Consider the following 10,454-nt stretch of genomic DNA (forward strand, 5'->3'; position numbering starts at 1 on the left):
AAGTCAATTAACATAATTATACAGTTCCACACTAAGACTCATTCTAATTAAACAAAGACAGAAAACCTCCCAAAGAGCAGAGACACAACTTATCACACACAAGTGATCTTCAATGATATTATGACAAATTTCTCATCAGAAACTAGATTAACTAGTAGACAGCAAGGATAGCAAATTTAAAGTGCTAAAAGGACATATCTAAAACCTACCTTTCTAACAAGTACACTTCCTCCAAATGTAAGAGATGAGCTAAATACCTACCAATGGCCCAGGCCTATAATCCTAACTACTCAGGAAGGTGAATTGTGAGGATGGTGGCTCAAAGCCAGCCTGGAACTTGTCCCTTTAAAGGAAGTTGTAGGACACAGCTGACATTGACAAGGAGGGAGGCCTTTGTGCAGTGCCATTGCTGGAAAAAGATATAGGATAAGGTGGTCATCAAGAATGGAGGCTATTAGCTAGTGTCTCCAGAGAAGCAATTTAGAGGAAGTAAGATGCAGTAGTTCTCTAGAAAATCAGAGGATTTTGACCACTGTCCTAGTGGTTTCAGAAATGCCATGCTAATGACCAGAGCAACCTCAAGCCCACCTGGAGTCCTTTGAGGCTTAAGAGTTAGTGTCAAGGCTGGCAGGCTATGATTGGTCCACTTTTCCTCTGACCTCAGACTCTGATTGGTCTATTTCCTCCATGATATCACTATGCCTGGTTCTGATTTCTCCATTGGGTGATGTCATGCAGGATATATAGGAAGCCACTGTGTTCCAACCTATACCAGTTAATAGAGTTGGGAGTTCTTGCTTGTTGACACGCTTGACTGAATCAAAGCTAAATGAATTTTTTGGTTACAGGGTCTGGTTGTCGTTTGGATTTTGGTATTTCTTTTTACATTTTCTGGCTTTTACATTATTTTATTTAGTTTATTTTAGGAAGATTTGCTACCTGCCATCAAAGCAGAATGATGAAAGAACACAAAGTATCATCCTCAAGCTCCTTGAAGGAGGAGATCATCAACCAATACCAGATAAAAGAGCTCATGACAAAGGTCCCTATGGACAAGTGAAACTGGCCCATCCCCACCTCACCGACAAGGATGTGGCATTCAAAATACTCTGGAAGTTAGAGTCCTCATCATCTGCTAAAAAATGAGGTGGACATTTTTAAGAAGGTATGGCAAAAACACATCATCAGGTTGTACCAGGTTATGGAGAAGGAAGGGTATGTGTATTTCATCATGGAACTGGCCACTAGGTGATATCTCCTGGAGTGGATCTTAAAATCCTGCCACCTATATGAGGATGAAGCCAGGAGGCTCGTAACACAAAATTAAAGTGCTGTTCACACCAAAATAGAATCACACACCGAGACCTTAAGACTAACAACATCCTTTTGGACACCAAAGGCAATATCAAGGTCAGTGGATTTGTTGTAAGCATCTGGTTCACCCCTGGGCAATTGTTAATGAATGTATGTGCAGCTGTGCTATTCCATTCCCCTGAAATGTTCCTGGAAGAAAGAAATGATGGCCGGTTACAGGTGGCTCAGGCCTGTAATCCTAGCTATTCAGGAGACTGAATCTGAGGATCACGGTTCAAAGCCAGCCCAGGCTGGCTCTACCCTCTGAACAGACTCATACTGATACCAAAGACTAATTTGAGGAGGAGATAGAAGAGGATAAAGGTGGCTAGCAAAATAGCTACCACTCTTCTCAGAACAAGCTGCTGATTGTGGGCCCAGGAACAGAGCAGTTCCAGACAAAGGGGAGGAGAGCCCTAGAGATATAAAAGATAACCTAACTTGAATACCAGAAGGCTGTTATTGGGAGAGATTTCTAGGGTGTCTACTAAAAAAAAAAGAGTTGTAAGTGGTATCCACGAATGGAGATCAAAAAAGTTTGCCCAGGAATGCCCTCAGTCCAGCCCAGAAGACAGGTGCAACAACTGCCTTAGGTTGCCTCAAGAGGGATTCCAGCCAAGGGGCACCTAGTACTGCATTGATAAACTGACATTGTAGTTAATAAAGCATGTAATTTTTGTGCATTGTATCAGTTCCTTGCACATGCAAAACTGCTTTAATTACAATTGAACTACACCTTTTTCTTTAAAATGTAGTTTGATTTATTTTATTCTATGTTATTCTTTAACATGCAGTCTCATTATGTAACCAAGACTGATCTTAATTTCAAAATTCTACTGCCTAGTCTCCCAAGTGTTTGGATTACTGGTGTGTACCACCATGTCATACATCATACTATTATCTGCACCTTTCCTTATGTTTTAATACTTTATTTTATCCCTTGGCAGTACTGGGGTTTTGATTCAGAAGCTGGTACTTGGCAAGCAAGTGCCTTACCCCTTGAACCCTGCCCATAGTCTTTACTCTTCATTTTACTTGAGATGAGTTCTTATTGTATTATTTTGCTTTGGTCATTATCAGACAGTGATTGTAATGTATTTTTCTGCTGGGAAGCTGACATCTACCTTAGATAGTTCAAACCCGTTGGTCTTTTTATATTTTTTGTAAATATAATTTTTCTTATTATAAAGATGGTACACAGAATGGTTACAGTTTTATGTCATTTTAAAATTCAAAGTGAGAGTTACCATGCATATAATAACTAAAATTTATCTCTAGGAAAAAAATTATTACCAGAATAAATATTTTTGGAGGCTAGATCAGGGGCATTTGGTATTGTTCTAACTTCAGCTCTAGACAATGCTACATACTTCCAGGACTGCATGGCCCAAATAAAACCAAGTTTAAGTTAAAAAATGATCCTTTAGGGCACAGCTGTAGAAGATTTGAAATATTTTTGTACATTTTATTGAGCATTTATACATTTTTGTGTTGATGAAAAGTGATATAGCAATTATGGTAGAATTTGACACATTCTTCTAACATAGGATAGCATTGCCACTTGACCCAGCAATTCCATTACTCATTGCATACCCAGAAGAAATGAAAACAAAAACTAATAGTTCATATGCTAATGATAACTTCAGCAATGTTCACAATAGGAGTTGGAAACACCTGGAGTGTCTATCAGATGAATAGGTTTATAAAATATAAGGTATGCATAAAATATGACTCATCCAAAAAAGTCTGCATTTAATATATGTCTGTCATGGATGGACACAAAAATAATCTATTTATGTGAAATATATTGACTAAACTATTTCATAAGAGAAAATGGAAGGTTAAAATTTTCTGGGACAGGTCATTTGGGGTGATTATTACTCAATGATTGTGTGGATTCCATCAGTATTGAAAAGAATGTTCACAAACAGAGGTAATGGTTACAAAGTAGTATGGATATAATTAATGTAACTGAATTTTATACCTGCCGAGCAAGCATGAGGCCCTGCTTTCAACCTCCTGCATACTAAAAAAAAAAAAAAACAACCTAAATCTTCCTTCTGTTACCTACCTTGAGTGTTATGTGCTCTTCTGTTGTTATGATTGTATTCCTCAGAGGATCTCTGGTGGATCTCTGATGTTTCTTCATGCTTTTACACATAATCCATCATTTCAATATTGATGTTGAGTTTTAAAGGATAATTTGTGTATTAAAATGAGGGCAATGCATGCAGTTATAACTCAAGACGCTAAAGTAGGAATATCCCTGCAAAGAGAGGTCATTTCTAAATCCCCATACTATATGCTGAAAATGGAGGGCAATTGTGTGTTAACAATTACAAGTGAGAGATCTGAGTGAGAGATCACAGTAGATTTTGGCCATTTCAGTTTGTATTTAATATTTACATGAATTTATAAAATTTTCTTTTTCCCCTTACTCTCACTATGTCATTTTGAAACTTTGTAGTTTGTTTTGGCTTGCTGCATGTAAAAGAAACATAATTTTCCTTTGTATCATATTAAACATTTTTTTCTGTATTACAATTTATTATTTATTTTTGAAAATTTTTGTGTTTCTTTTTTCTCCAACTAGGGACTGGCCACTGTCTGAGATTTTGCTCCGTTCTGCCAATTGAGCCACAGCTCAACTTGCAGCTTCTTTCTTTTTTGTATAGTCTCATGCAAATCCCAGCAAACTAAGGAGGCTGAAATCTGAGGATCTTGGTTTGAAGCCAGTCTGAGCAGCAAAATCTGGGGTTCCTTTACTTTTTTTCTATTGGTTGTGGGACCTGAACTCTGGCACTGTCCCTCAGCATTCCAGCTTAAGGTTAGCACTCTATCGCTTGAGCTGCAAAACCATTTCTGGCTTTTTCTGCTTATGTGGTTCTGAGGAAACAAACCCAGGGCCTCATGCATCAAGGCAAACTCTCTACCACTAAGCCAACTTCCGAGCCCGAGTCTGGGATTCTTATCTCTATTTAATTACCAAAAATCTGGGGGTGGTAGAACCCTAGCCTTGAGAAAAACTGGGCAAGTTCAAGCCCTAGTGCTGGTATTACACAATTACTGGTTATTACACACAGCTACGACTGGCTTTGACTGCCGCCCTTAGAATTTGCCTCTTGGGTAACTTGGTTTACAGGCCTGAGCAACCAGCCTCTAACTTTTTTTAATATATTTAATCAGGTATTGTCTTCAACCGCAATGCTTTTTTATTGTGGTCAGTAGACCCTATCTCTGAGCCTCATTGCTATTTCTTACCTATTTTTAAGGAGGGTACGGGTTGAACTCCGGACCTGAATACTGTCTTTGAATTCTTCAGCTTAAGGCCAATGCTGTACCATTTCAGCCACTGTGTCACTTCTAGTTCTCTGGTGGTTAAATGGAGATAAGAGTCTCATGGACTTTCCTTCCCAGGATGGCTTTAAACCATGATCTTCATATCTCAGCCTCTTGAGTAGCTAGGATTACAGGCTAGAGCGACCAGCGCCCATCTATTTCTGAGCTTTTCGACACAACGTTGATGTTTTACAACTTCAACCACAGCTCCACTTCTAGTTTTTTCTGGCTTATTGGACCTAAGATTCTAGTGTACTTTTCTGGTTAGTCTGGCTTCAAACCATGATCCTCAGATTTCAGCTTCCTTAGGTGCTCCAATTATACAGATGAACCACAAACCCATTGCTCATTTGAAATGTTAACATTTTCTTTTTTCCACTTTTTCTTTTTAAAAATGTCCTTGTTTTATATTTCTGTATATATGTAGTCCTGGGGCTACAAATCAAGGCCTGTATGCAATGCCAGAGTTTTTTCTTCAAAACTAGCGGCTTACAACATGAGCCAAATTATAGCTTTTGGCTATACTTGTTTTGTCTTGGTGCTTGAACTAAGGCCCTGGGTGATTTCCTAGAAAGTGATTGCCCAGTTTGCCACTTGAGTCACAGCTGAACTCCAGTTTTTTTTTTAAATTCTTGGTAGTTAATAGGAGATAAGACTCTTATGCCAAGCCGAGCATGAAACAGTTGGCTGAAATCTGAAGATCATGGTTCAAAGCCAACCAGGGCAGGAAAGTCCGTGAGACTCTTAGCTCCAATTAATCAATGAAAAGCTGGGAGAGGTGGAGCTCTATCCTGAACAAAACAGCACACAGATGCACACAAAGAGAAAGCCTCATGGACTTTCTTCTATGGGCTAGCTTTGAATCTTGTTCCTCAGATTTCAGCCTCTATTCATCCTCTCCTTTGAAAATTTTATTGGTCCTGTGGCTTGACCTCTGACTCTGGGGCCTATATCTTAGCTTTCACACTTAAGGCTGGTGCTATTACCACCTCAGCCACAGCTCAAGGTTTTGTGCTTTGTAGCTGGAGATAAGAGGCTCAAGCATGTTCCTGCCCAGACTGACTTGACACTGCAATCATCAGATGTCAGCCTCTTGTATAATTAGGATTACACACATGACTAGCAATATTTGGGTCATTTAAAAATTTAATATGTGCTTGTTTCCACATTCTTTTCTTTTTTTTTCATTTTTTCTTGTCCTGTGAGTAGAAATTGAAGCTCATCTCAGGGCACACATGGAACTAACCATAGCATATGGCTTTTGGGGAGAGGTTAATTGAAGAGAAGAGAATCATGTAGAGCTAGGCTAGATTCAGGAGGCTGAAAATTGAGAAAAGTTCTTAACAACCTTTTATCCAATTAACCACTAAAAATCTGAGAGTAGTATATCATTGAGCAAAATAGTGCAAGGTCAAGCTCCAGGATTTACACAGAGAGACAGAGACAGAGACAGAGACAGAGACAGCAAGATTTTATAAACTCACATACCTGAGCTGAGCGTTAAACAGTATCCTCAAATTTCAGCCTGAGTATCTAGAATTACAGATATGAGCCACCAATATTTGGTTCACTGAAACCTCTGTTATTGCCTCTTTCTTCTCTTCTACCCTTCTTTTCATTTATTTCATTCTTTGTGTGTGTGTTGGTCCTGGAACCTAAACTCATGCAAGGCCTGGCCTGATTCAGGAAGGTGAAATCTGTCCATCATAGTTTGTAAGCAGCCTGAGCAGGAAAGTCCATGAAACACTTATCTCCATTCAATAAACAAAACCTATCCCCAGTGTGGCCACCACATGCAAAACAGTCTCCTGGAATTTCTTGACTGGGTTTGCCTTTACACTGGATCTTATATTTCAGCCTCCTGTATTTCTAGAATTACAGACATGAGCCAACAGTTCCAGGTTCTCTGCTTCTAACCATTTAATTTTTTTATTGTGATCTTAAGGCTGGATCTCTGAGCAAGGGCACTCTTTCATACTTTTTTTCGCTCAAGGGTGGTGTTTTACGACTACAACCACAGCTTTATATCTGGCTTTTTTTGTTGGTTAATTGGAGACTTATGTACATCTCTGCCCAGGCTGGCTATGAACAACAAACTTCAGATTTCAGCGTTCTGAGTCACTAGCACCCACCAAAAATTTAGGGCTCATTTTGAAATTTTAATTGGATTTTCTCACAACATTTTTTCTTCTTTTTCCTAGTCCTGGGGCTTGACCTCAGGGCGTGGGTACTGTCCTGAACTTACTTTACTCAATGAGAGAGCTCTACTACTTGAGCCACAGTGCCACTTTCAGCTTTTTCTACTTATGAGCTACTGAGGAAACAAACCCAGGGATTCAAACATGCTAGGCAAGCACTCTATCACTAAGCCATATTCCTAGCAATTCTTATACTTTTTTATTTGTATTTTTATTTCCTTGTGTATGGTGATCCTGGGTCTACAAATTAGCCCAGGTGCTGTTCTGCTGTTGTTTAATCATGATTAGCACACTAAGTCATGAGCCATAGCAAAACTTGTGGCTATTCTTTTGATGTTGTTTTGTTTTAACTAGCTATTTAGAGTTGAGTATATGAATTCTCCTACATGGGCTGGCTTTCAACTGTGATCCTCATATTTGAACCTCATGAGTAGCTACCATCACAGGTGTGTGCCTCCTATGATTGGCTCATTTTAAACTCTGAAATTGACTCTTTATTCTCCCACACTTCTCTATATTTATTTATTTTATTCTTTGTAAGTGTGTTAGTCCTGAAGTTAATATCAAAGTCTGGGTGCTGTCCCAGAAATTATTTTCTCATTTCTGCCACTGGAGCCATAGCTCAATCACCAGGTTTCATTCTTCTTCCTTTTGATGGTTAATTGTAAAGCCCAGCAAGACTCAAGAGGCTGAAATCTGAGTATCAAGTGTGAAGCCACCATGGGCAAGAAAATCCTTGAGACTTTCATCAACTAATATGAAGCTGGTAGTGGTAGAGCTTCTAAACAAATTCAAGTCCCAGGTTTCCACACATACAGAAAACAAGTCCCATGGACTTTTCTGATCGGTCTGGCCTTTAAATAGTATCTTCAGACTTCAGCCTCCTGAAAGCTAAAATTATAAGCATGAACCGCCAGCCCCAAGCTTATTTTTGAATATCAAATGGTCATTTCTTTTCTCCTTTCAGTTTTCTTTATGGTCGACTTTGGGCTGAATTATGGACCAGGGAACTGTTTCCCAGGTTTTTCACCAAATTTCAGTACTTTACAACTACGATCACACCTTCATTTCCAGCTTTTGCTGGGTAGTTGGAGATAAGAATTTCAATCCCTTGTGTGTGTGTGTGTGTGCGTGTGTGTGTGTGTGTGTGTGTGTGTGTGTGTGTGTGTGGCGTGCACGTGCGTGCACGTGTGTGTATGTGTGTGTGTGTGTGTGTGTGTGTGTATTCACGGAAATTGGTCACGGTGGTTTGTTTAGTACTGAGGGCGAATCTTCCTGGATAATCTGTATTCTTAATCCCTTTCACTCAAAAATAATTGCTTCTCTAGGAGCTAGTGAGTTACAGCTGTAATCCTAGCTCCTGAGAATGCTGAGATTTGAGGATCATATTTTGAAGCCAGGTGAACCAGGCAAAGTCCATGACACTCTTATCTTCCTTTAAACACCAAAAAATTAGAAGTGGAACTGTGGCTTAAGTAATAGAGTACTAGCCTTGAGGAAAACAAATAGGAATAACAACTGGGCTCTGATCAAGTTTCAGGACCAGCCCTCACACAAAATCTCCAGATAGCACGTGTGCTATTGCAAGACACAATTATACTTAATGAATTATCTCTACAGGACAGTTGCACTAAAAAGTTTAGGTATTACTTCATAGGATATGTTCTTTCTAGATCATCTTTTTCCCCCTTTGGTTCTCTGAGAATGATGTCTTGATTATGAAATAGAGCAGGAAAAATTGAGTGATGAATTTGACTTCTGGATCCCTCCCTCATTCATTATTGACATGTTCTCTCTTTATATTTTTTGGCAGTCCTGAGGAATGAACCAAGGGCCTGGGCACTGTTACTGAGCTTCTTTTTTCTCAAGGCTATCACCCTCCCACTTGAGCCACTACACCACTTCCAGCCTTTTCTGTTCATTTAGTACTGAGTAATTGAACCCTGGACTTCATGCATGCTAGGCAAGTACTCTACCACTAAGCCACATTCCCAGCCACATGTTCTCTTTTAAAAAATATGTGTAACCTATTTACCTCTGTCCCATCTCTGAAGTCACTGCCAGTGCTCTTGAAACCATTTGTTAACTCCCAATTGCCTTTCATTCACTCTAACTGGCAAATTATTTTCTACTCTATGCAAAGAATTATCTTTCATTTTCTTAAACTGCACACTTGATCAGCTAAACTCAAACAATTCAATACTACAAGTTTCTGAAATTGAGGCCACTTACAATATTAAATAGCTAATAATAAATAGCTAATAATCTACCAAAGTCAATGCATAACAACCCAGACACTTGGAAAGTCTTTTATTTTCCAATATGAGTAGCATCTAACCCCACAATATGCTCTGGTAGATAACAAAATTAAAGACTACAGATGTAATTATTTCGCACAAGAGTTGGTTATGAGATACTTCTAAGGAGTGAGTGCAAATTAAGGTCTTTCTAGAAGTCAGTAACACAAACAGAGTGAATGAAACAGTAAGGAAGTTATGTTTGTCACAGAAATATGGGGGTATCTAGGAGCTGACAACAGTGGATGTATGATAGATGACTAGACAGCAGAAACCACAGTCTTACAGCTAGAGGACCTAAATCCTACCAGGCATCCTTTAAGTTTGGAAGAGGTCTACATATTTCCTGAGAGACTATAGCCTGGTGGCCCCCTGCTAGAAACTGAGCAACTGCTACAGACAAGCCACACCCAAACTATTAGCCCAAACTTGTAGCGTACAACAGTTGGCATTCAGTGATCAAACATTAAATTTCCGATAATTTGCCACACAACATGACAAAAGTTCTCTCAGAATGCTGGTGGCTCACCTCTGTAATCCCAGCTACATAGGAGTCTGAGATGTGAGGATCTAGATTCAAAGGGATCTCAAGCAGCAATCTCTGTGATACTCATATTGCCAATAAATAGAAAAAAAAACGAAATTGTGGTATGGCAAAATACCCTAAGTTGAAGCCTTTCTACCATCACACACACATATACACACACTCACATATTGAAAAATGAAAACATTTGTTGAAAACAACCTGGTATTTTCTTTGCTGTGTGTAAAACTCTAACATGTCATAAACTTTTCCTTGTGCTTGAAGAAATTCATTAAAATTCTATAACTACAAAACTACCTAGCTGCACAAATATGTTGACTACAAACTTTTTAAATATCATGTTGCAATTGTTACTGCTAACAGAGGACCTTTACTACTAATTTAATCTAATTATTGGCAGAAACTGAATCTCATATCTTGGTATATTCTCAACCTTAGTTGAAATTAAACATAAACTTCTTTATTAATCAAAAGGCAAAAAAAACTGAAAAATTTGAAGTGCTTTCAATTTCTGCTTCATTTAGACAAAGTACGTAAAGTTGTCTTTCATTTTCCATAAATATTTCGTATCCTTTGGTTTTCCATAAATATATCGTATCCAAAATTTCATCTATTCTGTAGAAATAAGTTCACTATAGGCTACCTATAAATTAACATAAATGTTTCTCAATTCACTAGAGCAAAAGGACCATAAATTCTGACCTACATCTATAAATATCCCAG

Source organism: Dipodomys spectabilis, unplaced genomic scaffold, assembly GCF_019054845.1.
Source record: "Dipodomys spectabilis isolate Male_0828 unplaced genomic scaffold, ASM1905484v1 ptg000524l, whole genome shotgun sequence".
NCBI classification, from domain to species: Eukaryota; Metazoa; Chordata; class Mammalia; order Rodentia; family Heteromyidae; genus Dipodomys; species Dipodomys spectabilis.